The 15345-nt window shown below is 36.2% G+C and overlaps 1 protein-coding gene across 1 annotated transcript in view; it reads left to right on the top strand.

The window, feature by feature from the left end:
• Nucleotides 1-1939: 1939 nt before the first annotated feature.
• The window catches only part of LOC149551800 (BTB/POZ domain-containing protein At3g05675-like), an 82784-nt gene continuing 69378 nt past the window's right edge, over nt 1940-15345 (top strand). The window contains exon 1 of the mRNA XM_089787289.1: nt 1940-2332. The gene's annotated coding sequence lies outside the window, so the exon portion shown is untranslated. The remainder of the gene's footprint in view (nt 2333-15345) is intronic.

Below are 15345 nucleotides of genomic sequence, written 5' to 3'. Positions count from 1 at the left end.
GGGTCATAGAGGGATAATGAATCAATGAGAGATTAGAAGGCACCCAGTTAACCAAAGCAACAAGGAGGAGAATGTAGATATCATCAGGAAAGAGATCGAGGTGTTAATGTGTTAGCACTTGTCCATATTATTAATATTATTGTAGCTATGGTCGGTCTCCTTCAAAATGACACAAATAATATAAAAAAGATTCTTAAAATATAATTGACAATATGTTATTGTTTTGACAATAATTATATTGTATATATTATATAAATAATTATTAGATTTTAATATAAATTTTGGGGTCCCTTGTGATGGGGCATCACCCACTTACATAAAGGAAGAATGTCTTACTCTGATGTGATAAACAATAAAAGAAAGATAATAAGATAATTATAAGACATACCACCTTAGGGACGAGGTCCCTCAACATGAACCAATTTATTCATAGCTCTAGTCAAAAGGATTGACTAATAATTTTTTTACTATACCAAATTCATTATTAATAATATACATTATTATTTAAACTAAATTATTCTTTTATTTTTTAGTAATGATTATATAATAAGAGTATTAATTATTCAAGTGAATATTTATCAACTAGCCAAATATATAATAATTACGATAACTTGTATTGTGTATAATTATACATGCAATAATTGTTCTATCTTATAATAATGATAACTACAATTATTTTTACAGATAATGAGTCAAAGCCTACATTATTTATTATTATTTGTTATTATGTGTTAAGTTCGAGTGGATTTGACCTCAAGACCTCCCACACAAAAGGCTCACAATTTACTCATGTGTTGTAGATTCTTCCCTATAATGATAAATACTATTAGTTATACATAACACCTATTATTATTCATAATAACGATTCTACTATTCATTTTTTTTTTAAAAAATTTTTTTTTAAAGAGGGGTAAACGCTTTGACCTGGAGCTATGAACCAGTGAGGCCACAAACAGGGGACCTCATCCCCATGAGATTTGAACCTTGATGGCAAGGATAACAACGCAACAACTTAACCATCACAACATGCCACTATTGGCAACGATTCTACTATTCATTATGAATATTTGTATTTTTTAATAATAAGTATAATTATGCAATTATTTTTAATGTATATTATCATTATTTGATTAATATGTATAAAGTATATTACATTCTTATTTATTAGTTATCATATTATTATCTAAGAATGATAATTATTATATAATATTATATAAGAAATAATGATCTTAAATGAGCTTATTTTAAAACAATGCATTAAACTTTTTTTTGTGTTTGATATGTGTGTGTGTGTGTGTGTGTGTGTGTATTGTCAATGGGCCCTTGGCCTATTGGTGAAGTTGAAGAAGTTTTAGGCACGAGAGGGCTAGTATCTAGTCCCTAAAAGTCTGTTAGAAAGAAGCCACACCTAGACCAAAGACAAATTAAGCCAAAGAGGCAAGTAGCTTAGTTGGTAGAGCACTCCGACAACAAATGGAAGGTCCTAGGTTGGGTCCTTGTTGGTCCATATAAGAACCAACCCTAACAAATGGTGTAAAAACCAAGTTAAGAGCCTAGATCACAATCAATTGGTAGAGCATTCTAACAACAAACAAAATGCCCTAAGTTCAAGTTTTAGTTGATCCAAACGATATAAGAAAAAAGCTAAACAAAAGTAACCTTTTAACATAGTAGAACACTCTAACAACCCAAAAAAGACTAGCTAAAAGAAATATTCAACTACAACAAATAAAATATCCTAGATTTCAAATCTGAATTGACCAAAATAAACAAAATAACTCAATACCAAAATATAATTTAAAAATAAATAAAATACAATAATCCCCAAATATTCAGAATGACAACATAATGACCTAACACCCATCTCTCTATAGATCACACATGAACCTCCGCTGTCCCAAAACCCAAGACCAAAAACAACACTCGGCCAACATTGATCAAGACCAAAGGCCATAGATTCAAACTATCTCGCCACGCATTATATGAGGCAGGATAATTGTTTTTCCGTTACTGGGTCAGTTTACATCACCATATCACACATGTAATGAAGGCCGATATTAAATTAACTTAAAAGACATGCTTATCCAATGATCTCCTCGAATGACAACAGAGTCCATCAAAACGTAAATTTCATACCTTTCCAGAAGATTGCCGATAACTCTTTCGAAATTCACGTATCTCCAGTATCTTAAACTATACCAGGCTACCAGGGCTTTACTTACAGGGAAGCGGAGCAATTTGTGCACAATTCCTTGGAATCATGCAAAAATGATCGGGGGCTTGAACCCTGCACAACTTGATCTTCATTATACTAATTTCTCACGACATTTTGGTATCGTCTTCTACGTTTGGCCCTCTTATAGTTTCTGTTTTCAAATCCTTTTACAAAAAAGTAAGGGCGATCAGCGTAGTTAATTTAATTGCTTTTGATAAAAATAGTCGCAGGCGTAGGGAGCATTAGATAAATTTTAACGTTAGATTTAGTATATTTCACATTTTTCTTCAAGCAGCCGTGGGTTTGGTTTTGTTATGGTGACCTCCAGATTCGACTGATTTTAACATTAAGTGGGTTAAGAAATGCGGGGATGACAATTTTGTTTATAACTTGGAAAATCACATTTCTTGGCAGAATGTTTGAGATTTGTAGTAATAGGTAATTTACTCGGAAACTTACTTCATTGTAGGCAGTCAATCTTTCCTAATCGTTTTATTTTATAATTTTTTTAAATCTCGAACGCTGTCAATCATTTACTTAGCACCCTGGGAGCATACCGTTTGGCGCTGAGGGGATTGAACATGACTGGGGCTTTTACAACTACCCTCTGTTCTTACTACACCATAACCGTTAGGGCCCGTGTTTTTTCATGGTTGTTTGTATTATTTCCCTTTTTATGTAGATGAAACACAAGTACTCATAAAAACGTAAAATAAAAAATACAATTGCTAGGGATCCGAGCTACAAATGTTCGCTGCCAGTCCCAGGCCATTCATACAGAAGAAGCATGGAATTAACTCAGTGGAAGGAATAAGACACAGTCCAAACTACAAAGGATAGGAATCTACAGTGGTAGAATTTCAGCATAACGACCATGGTCATGGGATTTGCCCAATGTTTGAATCCTGGCAGTTTTCCTTAGGACAAGGTTCTCTTTTTAGGACAGCAAACATCTAGAAAACAAAGGTAGAACAACGGATGCCAAAACCAAAAATAGAGATGATCTGGCAGGAGAGAAACCCCAAGAACCTGGAGTTCGAATAAGCAGGAGAAAGCGAGGTATTCTATTTTTTTAAAAAGGAGGTAAAATTTTATGCTAAATCCAGAAAGAATACAAAGCAAAAGGTCAGAGGCTCACTGAAGGACAATCAACAAACAACAACAAGAAGTCCCACGAGGAACACAAAGGAAGAACTATATATCCTTTCCCCTCCATAATTAACTTTTTTAAAGCTTCAGAATAATCTGAGGACAATCTTGGTAGTTACCAACTACCCACCTGTTTTTCTCAGTAGTCCATTTAGCCAGACAATTTGCTACTTTGTTCCACTTTGGAGAAATATGACAAAAGGAAATATTGTGATATTGCTATCAGGATTTAACTGTGTAGTTTTTGAGTCAAACTCATTGACCCATGTTTCATGAGTAGTGATTCAACACGAATCTATCTCTCAATAGAATAAATGGAACACTTAGCACTCGTTGGATCTAGGTGATGCTCACAGAGGTGAAGAACTGATACTTCTTGGGAGGTCACTCATCCCAGTACTACTCCAGCTTGAGCGCACTTAACTACAGAGTTTCCTCCATGGTTAAACCCACTCTGCTTGCAACCCCATTTGTAAAACCTTCACCAAGTGTTGTGCCTTATGATGATGATACCATCCAGTAAGATAATAATAACATAAATACAGCCACCAAAGTGATGATACTATTATTAAATTTGTATAGAAAGGGAAAAACAAGAATTAAAATGGAGAGACTTTAAAGTTTTATATTGCAGCCAATAATATTTAGAGGGTAAGTGCATACTCATAAGGGGAAGTGTTTTTTTTAATATATACAAAGAGGGCATTAAGATGTAGAAGATTTAAAGCATGGAGAAAATATAAATATATGAAATTAAATAAGAGGGAGGGAGGTAAAAGATATAAGAGACTTTCCATTACAATTACACATTATAATTAAGTGAACATTAAAAATATAATCAAAGTATTATATAGTTATTGATCCCAATAATTATTAAAGAGTATTATTTTCTTATATAATATTATGATCAATAAACATTAGGAATAAAGACATTCTTTTATATATTTAAAGAATGAGACTTGACCTTCTATATAATTATCAAAGATAATTGAAAGAAGATCATCTTTAATATCAGTATTATTTAATTAGAAGCGAACAATCTACATATGGTTTTTAGGCAACTTGGGAAACACTTAATTTTTTTTGATCTTAAATCTAAATAACAAACATCATTTGATAAGACATGGCTGGCGCTCTAAGTGTTTTTGAATTGGCTGGCGCATTGTTCGGCGGGAAATTGACAGGGGAGAATCTTGCGGGAGGTACTGATCCTGGTGGGATAGAAGATCAAAATGAGGAAAATCTAGCAAATTCTGCAAGAATTACGGATGCTGGTACCACTAGTTGTGGGGTCCAGGACCTTTCTTTGGATTCTTTTACTGCAAATCATGTGCCTGGTCAGGAACTCGAGAATGAGAAGAATCCTTCGAAGAATGTAGACGTCACTAAAGAGAGGAAAGCAAAAAGTTCACGGAAAGGGTTAGGCGATCAAAGGACATGGTCTTGCCTGTTTGGTATGAAACTTGGTGGAAAATCATCTTTCCCACTAGTTACATTGAAATCTTGCTGGGAGAAAGGTGAGTATCAAATATTTATTCCGGACCCAATCGTTGATTTCTCTGTGTCTTCTATGGAATTTACTCTTGTGGGAAAATTCATGGGGGCTAGACCAGATATAGAAACTTTGGAAAATAGGATTAAACGGAAATGGGTTATTCGTGGTCAAGTTGATATAGCTCCTATGTTGAATGAATTCCTTTCATTTGTTTTTAATTGCAAAGAAGATATGAATATGGTTCTTTGTGGAGGTCCATGGTCGTTTGGCAAAAGTACTCTCACTATTAAAAATGGGAGCCAAACATGGACTTATTAGATGCCTTCTTCCTAACTACTCCGATTTGGGTTAGACTTCCTGGCCTCCCTTTGGAATTTTGGCATGAAGATATCTTTAAGGGTCCGTTTGGTTGCTGGAATAAGAATAGACATTCTGGAATATATTTTCTATTCTCCGTTTGGTTGGCCAAATCGGAATAGAGAATAGGGTTTCGTATTCCAATTTGACCCCTAAAACAAGCATAAGTCTGTGCCAAAAAAACCCTGTTATTAGAATAGGCCATTCCTATTCTCAATCCTATTATCCCAAATTTTATAAATTTTCGGGTCCGTGAGCGAGTGCATAAGGGCAAGGTCCGTGAGCGGACCATATTATCATTGTAATGTGCATTTTATTCTTCCTGTAGGTCTTGACCATCTTCATCATTCTTGACAAATTTATATTGCTTGGCATGTTTGGCTTGCTTTGGCACTGTTGCAATCTCTCCGAAACAGATTCTAGAATCTGAATAAAACACCTCCGAACTAACAGTAAATGTAAGCGAACACACAAACAAATTCTGGAAGGAACACCTGCAGGCCAATATACTAAAACACCAAAATCAAAGGGAGATGGAGAATTCTAAGCGGATTGAATAACGCACAATCTGAACACTAACACAGAGAAGACGATTTCAAATGGGACAAAGCATTGAGTTTAAATCAGGATTTCAAAAAGATAAGTATAAGACTGAACCAATTACATGTAAATCAATGACAGACCAAATGAAGTTGAGGGCTTTATCCTGCGAAGAACACGAGGTGTGTGCCCTTTTTTGTGGCACTAAGTAAAGGTTTGTTCTCATAATATGAGTTTCAAAATAATTTCCCTCATCGATTTGTCTTTTAATTACCTTAGGCTGTCCTTAATCATGATCCGTCGTAGCACCAAGCATTGCAATGCAGTCCAACCTCGGGGCTCAGTTCAGTTTTTGAAAATGTCGCTATTCTATTGCTCATTTCTACCATGATTTTTTTGTTTCAGCAAATCAAATAAAAAAGGGGAAGATGCATCTATATTTGACTGTAGAGAACAGCTCTTTAGATGGATGAATGGTCAAACCCCATTGTTTTCATGTAAATTCACTAGATCCCAAACAAGAGAGTAACATATTCCAGTCAAATACTAGGCGAACCAAACAAGAATGGGATTACTCTTTTCCATTCCCATTCCTCATTTCTATTCCTATTCCACATACGCATTCTAATTTTCTATTCCTATGCTTGCAACCAAACGGCCCTAAGGGAATAGCTGGTTCCTTTGGGGAACTAATTGCAGTTGATCATTCTACGGCTGCGAAATCTAAACTTCAAAGTGCAAGGTTATATGTGAAAGTGGCAAACTTGGATCATCTCCCTGAAAAAGTGGAACTAATTTCAAAACTTGGAAAAAGAATACAGGAAATTATATATGATCTCCCAAATACCTGTTTTGCCTGTAAAAAACAAGGTTACAGGGTGAAAAATTGTCCTAACAAAGGCAAGAACTATCCTAAGATTGATAAGGAAGATAAAAAGAAGGAAGTAAAAACCTAGAAGAAAGTTTCGAAACCTAAAGTTACTCATGCAAAGGGTTTGAAGGATAATCTGAATCCGGAACTTTAGGAAACTAGTATAATGCCGAATACTGCCTTGAAGGAAAACTTGAGTAGTGAAAATCAGGAGATTGGGGTGATGTTAGACTCTGCCTCACCTGAGCAAAATATAGAGAATATGGTTGAAATGACGAAGCAATTAGTCATTGATCAGAAGAATGATACAAACTGGGAAGATCTAGTTGAGATGGAGGAAATAGAGGAGGGTGAAATTCTGATGGATAGAAGTAGATCAATAGTGTTGGAAGAATCCTAGAATATCTAGTTTATTGAAAACCAGAATGTTATTCCTAAGCCTCTTGAGACACCCGTGTAAAGAAATTGTTCCTTTTAGGAAGGACTTTGAAATTGAGGAGAAGAATCTGAAAGGGAAGGATTTCAAACAAAAACCGAGTCAAAGGAAAAAGATGGAAAAGAAAAGTAATACAATTCCTAAAGGAGTAGAGACTCGTAATAGTAAATTGGACCAGCTAGTCAAGGTGAAACCAAATGTTGGAACTCCGGAGAAACCTGGAAGGAAATCTTCTAGGAAAACTAGAGAAATAGAAAGTTTGCAGAATATTGCTGATGGAAGATAGGCAACTATTTTGGATTTTACCCCCAAAAAATAAACATGAAAATTATTACTTGGAATATTAGGGGATTGAACAGTAGTCATAAACTTGACGTTGTTAGGGATTTTGTTAGGGAGCATAAGCCAAATTTTCTTTTGCTGCAAGAAACAAAGATGGAGAAGGAGAGCTGAACAAATTAAGTCTTTTAAAGATTATCGTTTAAAAGCAAGTAGCTCAGAAGGAGCTTAAGGGGGAACTCTGATGTTATGGAAGAAATCCCACTACTCAAGAACTGTTTTGAATGCTAGTAAACATTTCATGGTGGCTAAAATTACTAGCATTGACTAGAATAATGAATGGTATATTGTTAATATGTATGCTCCAAATATAAAGAACTCTAGGAAAAAGGTATGGGAAACTCTATTTTATATAAAGAGTAAAGACTTCTTTGGCAGATGGATCTTCATGGGGGATTTTAATGTTCCTCTTTATGACCATGGGAAAAAGGGGGGTAATGTGAGTCAACTGAATGGGAGACTGGATCTAATGGATTTCATTAATTAGGAGGGTTTAATGAACTTGGATCTTCATGGAATTGAGTTTACCCAGAGTAATAAGAGGCTAGGTGATTGTATTCAGGCTCGATTGGATAGAGCTCTTATTTCTCCTGATTGGATTAAAGAGTTTGTATGCAAGTTGGAGGCATTACAGAAAATTGGGTCGGATCATTTCTCTTTGATTTTTTTGTTGAAAAGGTTAATATCAAAAAAACTTTCCTTTTAGGTTTGAAAAAATGTGGATGCAGCACCCACAGTTTGAGAGTAAATTGGCTGATGGTGGAATATCGATGTTGAAGGAACTGCTCTTTTTAGAGTGGCTTCAAAATTAAGAAATGTCAAAAAGGAGGTTAAAATTTGGAATAAAAGATGTTTTGGTAATATTTTTGAGAGTAAAGCAAGTATTAAGGAAGAGCTGCAAAATATTCAGGGCAAGATACAGAAGGAAGGTTACACTCTTGACCTTGTTAGAGAAGAGAATGAAAAATTGGTAGAGTATCATGACATTGTTACTAAAGAGGAAATTTATTGGAGGCAAAGATCCAGATCGGTCTGGCTGAATGAAGGAGATGAGAATACCAGATTTTTTTTATCTTTCTATTCTGAAACATAGAGCTAAAACTCGTATCTCATATTTTAAGAAGGGTAATTTGAAGATTACTAAGGAAAAGGATATTTCGAAAGAGATGGTCTCCTTTTTTCTTCTTTAATGACATCTGACTCTAACATTGATTCTTCTCATCAAGCTAAACTTTTGAAGGTGATTCCTTCTCTAATTACTTAGGAACAAAATAAATTGTTAGGTGCCATTCCTAAGGAAGAAGAAATTTTAAAGGCTGTTTGCTCCTTAGGAGGGGATAAGTCTCCAGGACCAGATGGTTTTCCCATGTTCTTTTTCCAGAAGGCATGGAAATTGGTTGGAAAAGATGTTTGTGATGCTGTTAAAGAATTCTTTGGGGCTAAAAAAATGCTAAAGGAGATCAATTCCACCTTCCTATGCCTTATTCCTAAAAAGATTGGGGCTGATTCTCCAGACCAATTTAGGCCTATTAGTCTGTGTAATTCTTTTTATAAGATTATCTCAAAAGTCCTCACTTCTAGGATGCTTTTGGTGGTTCCGTCTCTTATTGCTGTTCAGCAAAATGGTTTTGTTCCAGATAGGCAAATTCTAAACTTTGTTATTGCTGCTCATGAGAATAGTCATTCTTTATCTTGTTCTAACAATCAAGGGTTTATTATGAAAGTTGATATTGTGAAAGCTTGTGATAGAGTGGAATGGGCTTTTCTTGTCAAGATTTTATTGGCCTTTGGCTTTAATCATAGGATTGGGAGGGCTATTTCTCAGTTGATCTCTACTACTTCTATTGCTGTTCTGGTGAATGGGTGTTCTACTGAATTCTTTAGCCTCTCCAGGGGTTTGAGACAGGGAGACCCTTTATCCCCTATTCTATTTACTTTTATGGCTGATTGTTTGGGGAGATATATTAAGAAACTGGTATTGCAAGGGGAAATTAAAGGTTTGCAGCTTTCTTCTCAGCCTCTTACTTGTTCTCATGGTCAATTTGTTGATGACACTATTTTCATGGGGAAAGCTGAAGTCAAGGAAGCCAAAAACCTCAAGAAAGCCCTTAGTTTGTACTCTTTTGCTTCAGGTCAGTTGATAAATTGGAATAAGAGCTCTTTGTTTTTTTATTAATACCCCTGCTCTAAGACAGAACAAAATTGCAAAAATTCTAGGGTGTTCAATAGGATCTTTTCCTTGCATTTGCTTGGGTCTCCCTTTGGGACCTAAAGCTCCAGATTCTTTTTGGGAAGATCTCATTAAGAAGTTCAATAAGAAATTGGCGGGTTGGAAGGGTAACCCTTTGAGTCAAGCTGGTAAAATTACCCTCCTTAAAGCTTGTCTCCAAAGCATCCCCACTTATGCTTTGATTCTTTTTAGAATTCCAGCAAAATTTGCAGATACAATTGATAAAATCCAAAGAAATTTTCTCTTGTTTGGAACTAAGGAAAGGAAGAGAATGGCTATGATAGCCTGGGATCAAATTTGTAAGCCTATCAGGGAAGGTGGATTGGGAATTAGGTCAGTGCAGAGTATGAATAGAGCTCTTTTAGCCAAAAAGGGATGGAGAGTTTATCATGATGATAAGGAATGGAGTACTATATGGAAACATAAGTATCTTTTTAATGCTCCTTCATTATCTGATTTTTTGTCATCTCCTGATGTTCTTTCCCCTTTTGCTATTTGGGTGGCTGTGTAGGGAACTAAGAATATCTTAAGTAAAAGATGTTCATGGAAAGTTGGAAATGGGCAGAAGGTCAAATTCTGGGAAGATATTTGGATACCGGATCGTCCCTTGATTGAGGAATTTGAGGAGAGGACCCATATTGATAAGTGCAAACAATTGTAGGAGACTCTTGTGGGACATTACTGGCATAATAATAATTGGGTTAACCTTGTTGATGTTAACTAGGCTTTTCATAATATCCAGATTATGTTGAATGCCTTGCTTTGTATCCCCTTGAGGAGGATAAGATGATATGGAGTGCTGATGCAAGTGGCCATTTCAAAGTTTCCTTTGTTTTCAAATCTGAGGAGAAAGGTAACTGCCCTTTATGGACAAGAGCTTGGATAAAAGGTCTTATACCAAAAATAAATATCTTTTATTGGATCTTGCTTCAGAATAAAATTCTTACTTAGGACAATTTGCAAAAGAGAGGGATTAATGTGGTTAATAGGTGCAATTTATGTAAAGAAGGTTATGAAGACAAAGATCACTTGTTCTTAAATTGCACTTACAGTCAACAAGTATGGAGCTCTATTCTCAACTTCTGGAATATCACTTGGGTTCATCAAAATAATATAGAACATTGTTTTAAGAGCTGGATTTGCCCATCTAAGGATATTGATGTTGATTTCTTATGGAAAATTACTCTTCCCCATCTTTGGTGGGGTATCTAGAAAGAAAGAAATAACAAAATCATTAGAAATAAAGAAATGCCAGAGTGGATGCTTGGCCAAAACATTGTTAGGGCAATAAAGGAAAACTTCAATTCTCAGAGAAAGTGTAATAAAGATTTTCAAATTGACAATCCAGTGTTTTCCAAAGGCTCTAATATGAAGAAAGAAGATCCAAGAATGAATACTAGATGGAAGGCTCCTCCTATGGGATGGATTGAAGGGAATTTCGATGGTGCTGCTAAGAGAAACCCGAGCAAAGCAAGTTGTGGAGGAGTTTTGAGAGATCACATAGGTAATATAGTAGATGCAATTACTATACCTATTGGTATTTCTAATAGCCATAAAGCTGAGGCTACTACAACTTTGTATGAAACTGGTTTTCGGTACCTTTGGATGGAAGGAGATTCCTTGAACATTGTAAGTATGTTTAATGGTAAAAGTTTGACCACTTGGTCTATCAAAGCTAGTGTAATGGAAATTAAATCTTTAATGGATAAATTTGAGAAAGTCTTTATATCTCATTCTTTCTATGAAGGTAATGTTGTAGCTGAGTGGATCACTAACCAGGCTGTCCAACGGGAGTGTAAGATGACATGGCATGATGACCTAAGTAGGAGTGTGGATTTGAAAGACCTTATTAATTATGATAGAACTCACGCGACGGAGGGAAAGATTGGCTAAGATTAGCAATTTAATGATAGATGGAAGTGGGGTTACGAAAGCCAGTGTTATTTTCTTGAGAAAGTACATAAATGTGATTATTATCCTAGCTTGGCATGTATGTGTTTTTATGAGCGCCTTTGTTGTTTTAATGAATATCTCAGCTTTGCTTAATACTTTATGTCTACTTGTCTACTCGACTTTGGCATTTCACAGTGAAACGAAGCTTTCGGAAATGGGCAGGGAACCAAGAAAACAGGAACCAAAGAATTGTAAAGCATGGAAGGCCAAAGCCTCTGTTTGGCAGATTCTATAGAAGGGTAATGTCACCACTTACCTGGAGTGCCTTCATGTCTATAAACCACATGTCACAGAGGCATTCTTCAAAAATTGGATCGAGTATAGGGTTTCTATGCATGGGGTGACGGTACATTTGTCAGAAGATTTCATAGCCGAGGTGACGGGCTTGCCTAAGGAGGGCATAAAATTCAGTAAGGAAACAAGTATTTCTAATGCTGCATTTAAGAAATTTTCGAAAACGGATTAGGAGGAAAAGAATCTGGAGAAGAATGGTGTCTTTTATGAGCTGGGTCAAATTAAGGTTATCTGGCAAGATGTTCTCTCTTGCATTCGTGAGTATTTTATTTTAGATGGTAGGGCTAAGAATTTTCATAAACTTCATTTTGTGTTCCGGAATCACTTTCGGTATAAGGATAGGATTTCATTTCCTTTTTATCTGAGATTTTCTTTGCTCTAAAGTCTTCAAGCCCATAGGAAAAAAGAGTCCCGTTCGATTTTACATGAAGGGTTAATCCTACTAATTGAGAATTATTGTAAGAACAAGGCTATTGTTTTTTCCCCTTGCTCTGAGAAAAAGAAGGGCTCTGTTAGTGAAACCTACTCTAAGAAGAGTAAGGGTGAGAAAGGGATTAGTGTGAGGAGTCTGAAGCAGAAAACTCCTCAGAAAAATGCAGAGGAGATTATTGAGTCTGAGAATTTAGATAATAATGATGAAAAGAATATGGAGGAGGAGAACACGGATGTGGGAGATTTCAGTTCAAACTTGGAGGGTTACCCTGGCAGCAAGGGTGAGACGGGTAAGGATGAGGCTGATGAAAGCAATGATAAAAACTCAGGGTCGGATAATGTTGGAGAAGAGGAAATAAATCAGAGTGGGCATACCCTGAGAGTGAGAGATGAAAAAGAAGAAATGGCGAAGGAAAAGGAGAATTCACTGGCAAGGATGCTATGAATGTGGAGGAAGATACAAGGAAAAAGAAGGATGAGTCTATTGGTAAGGAAGAAACGGGGAAGGAGAAGGATGAATCTATTGGTAAGGACAATACGCTTTCTTTCCTACATACGGCTAATCTTAAGGCTAATTCCTCACTTCAAGGCGACTCCTGGATGTATAATGAGTTAATGAATTTGAAAAGAAAAGTGGGAAAGATGCAGCAGGACCAGGAAGCTGACTGAGCAAAGATCATTCAGATGGAAGTTCAAGTTGGTAATATGCCGGATAAATTAAAGGAATATGAACACAAACATAGTCTTTTGATCAAAGAGAGTGGCAATAAGATGGAGTAGGTTACTTTCAGCCTATGTTCCCCCAAGTTTCTGGTACAGGGACAGCGGGGGAAGGTGGGATGGGTTTCCGGGACGGCAAATTTTTTTGGCGATTTTGGGGACCGGGGGGGACGACAAACGGGTACGGCTATATATATAGGGAAATTTTAAAATATACATTGAAATTTGTAAACATACATGTCATTCATATGAAACTAAGCACAAAGCATGTCATTTAAACATAATAGAACCATAACATACAAAATTTGAATGCCATCTACGAAATAATATCCGATTTTACTATTTAATTACCCAATTGTCAAAATGCATATTAATACAATATCAGAGAACATTGAACAATGAACATTAAGTTATTAACAATTGTCAATATCATAAAACTCATAATGATAAGCATGATAAATCTGAAAATCAAAATTAAAATATGCCCAAAGCTATAAGCCCAAAGTGTAGAGGGCTGCCATAAAGTAATAAGTATCATATTATCAATGTATCATAATCATGTTCATGTTCAACACAAAAAGAAAAACATAGAAAATGAAGCAGACTGCTGCTCCTATTTTGCCTCTATTGCCATGGCATCAAAATCAGAGTCCTCCTCACTGTCATCCTCGACAGGAAGCGTAGTCTCATCTAATGGAACCCCAACCAGTCTTGGTGCTGTGTCATCCTCATCTATCTGGGCCACATCCTCAGGCTCAACATCCCATCGCAAAGCTGGTGTCTACCTATACTTTGGAGTCTAACGATCGGCAAGTCGAAGAGCATGATGCACTGTCACTAGCTTTTCCGCTCTTTTAGAGGTAAGTCTATTCCTCTTGATAGAGTGGATATATGAATATGTGGACCAATTCCTCTCTGCAACTGAGGAACTAGCAACCTGTGAAAGGAGGCGACTGGCAAGTATCTTTAACTCAAGTGTATCTCTCCCATGCCAGGTCCACCATCCAATAGGATCCCTCTGTGCCAAAACAACTCTATCCAACCTTGCTTGTGGCTTACCCAAGTTTGGGCCACGAAGGTTGGTGAAGTCAAGGAACTGTGCACGAAGAGTAGAGGCATCTTGAGCTGAATACATCTTATCAATTGCTCTTGTGAAGCCATCCAAAACCTTAGGATCATCACATGGGAGGCCCCTTCCACCCAACTGTGCATACCATTTGAGATTTAGAGCAAAGGCTGCCATATGAAGCGGGGTATTCATTATGTTCCACCTTCGCATCACAATAGGCCTAATATGCTCCTCATAAAAGCCCAATGTAGGATCCTTTGCCGCAACAATTCTCTTCATCTTACCCAACATGCTGTCAATAGTCTCATAGATCTCTCCCAAACTAGGAGCATCAGTATTAGCATATCTAATGACATCAACAATAGGTGCTATGACAGAGCAAATATATCTGCAAGATCAAGATGCCAACAAAAATAAAAATCAGAATTAGAATTTTAAGAATATTAAGATTATTAGTAGGAAAATCAGCAAGCAAAAGACTAATAGTAAATTTAAAAATCGACAACTTACTTCATTGTGGACCACCAACTCTCATCAAGGATCCTTTGCCTCACCGCTTTTCCTTTAGAGGACTTAGAATGAGACCATCGTCCCCACTTTGGATTCACCACCATCAATTGAAGGGCCTCATACACATCAATCATCCTCTCCATCAAGATGAAATATGTGCAATACCTATAGCAACAATTAAAAATTAAAAATTTAAACTTAAATATTAATGATTAAAATTTAAAACAAAATGCATCACATGTAGGTAAACTTATAAATAATTTTTTTAAATAACTTAAAGTTAAAACAAACTAAAAGTTAACTATAATTATAATTGACATACCTTGTCTCGGCTGGTTTGAGGAACTCCTTCTTAGAGAAGGACCTGAATAGAGCAAGTGAAGTGTGGTGGTTGCAAATAAACATTTGCACTTCTCTAGCTTCTAGCACTGCTTGTTTCACCCATTCAATCTTCCCTATGTCCTTCAATGCATTGTTCAAGGAATGAACACAACAAGGGGTCCAAAATATGTGCCTATAAGCACCCTCTATCATCAAACCAGTTGATTTGCACACAGGTGCAGAATTTGTGATAACCTGTACAACATTAGAGGGCCCAATCTCCTCTATGGCATCTCGCAAAATGGTGAACTGGAAATTTACATCCTTCTTCTTTCCTGAGCAATCTATGGCTCTCAAAAAATAAGAGCCAGTAGGGGATGTGACAATAATATTGATGAGTGGCCGATGTCTAAC

The sequence above is a fragment of the Cupressus sempervirens genome, chromosome 6, assembly GCF_028749045.1.
Source record: "Cupressus sempervirens isolate cs-2001-9-10 chromosome 6, ASM2874904v1, whole genome shotgun sequence".
NCBI classification, from domain to species: domain Eukaryota; kingdom Viridiplantae; phylum Streptophyta; class Pinopsida; order Cupressales; family Cupressaceae; genus Cupressus; species Cupressus sempervirens.
The sequence above is the reverse complement of the archived record's forward strand: the minus strand, read 5'-3'. Positions and strand labels throughout refer to the sequence as shown.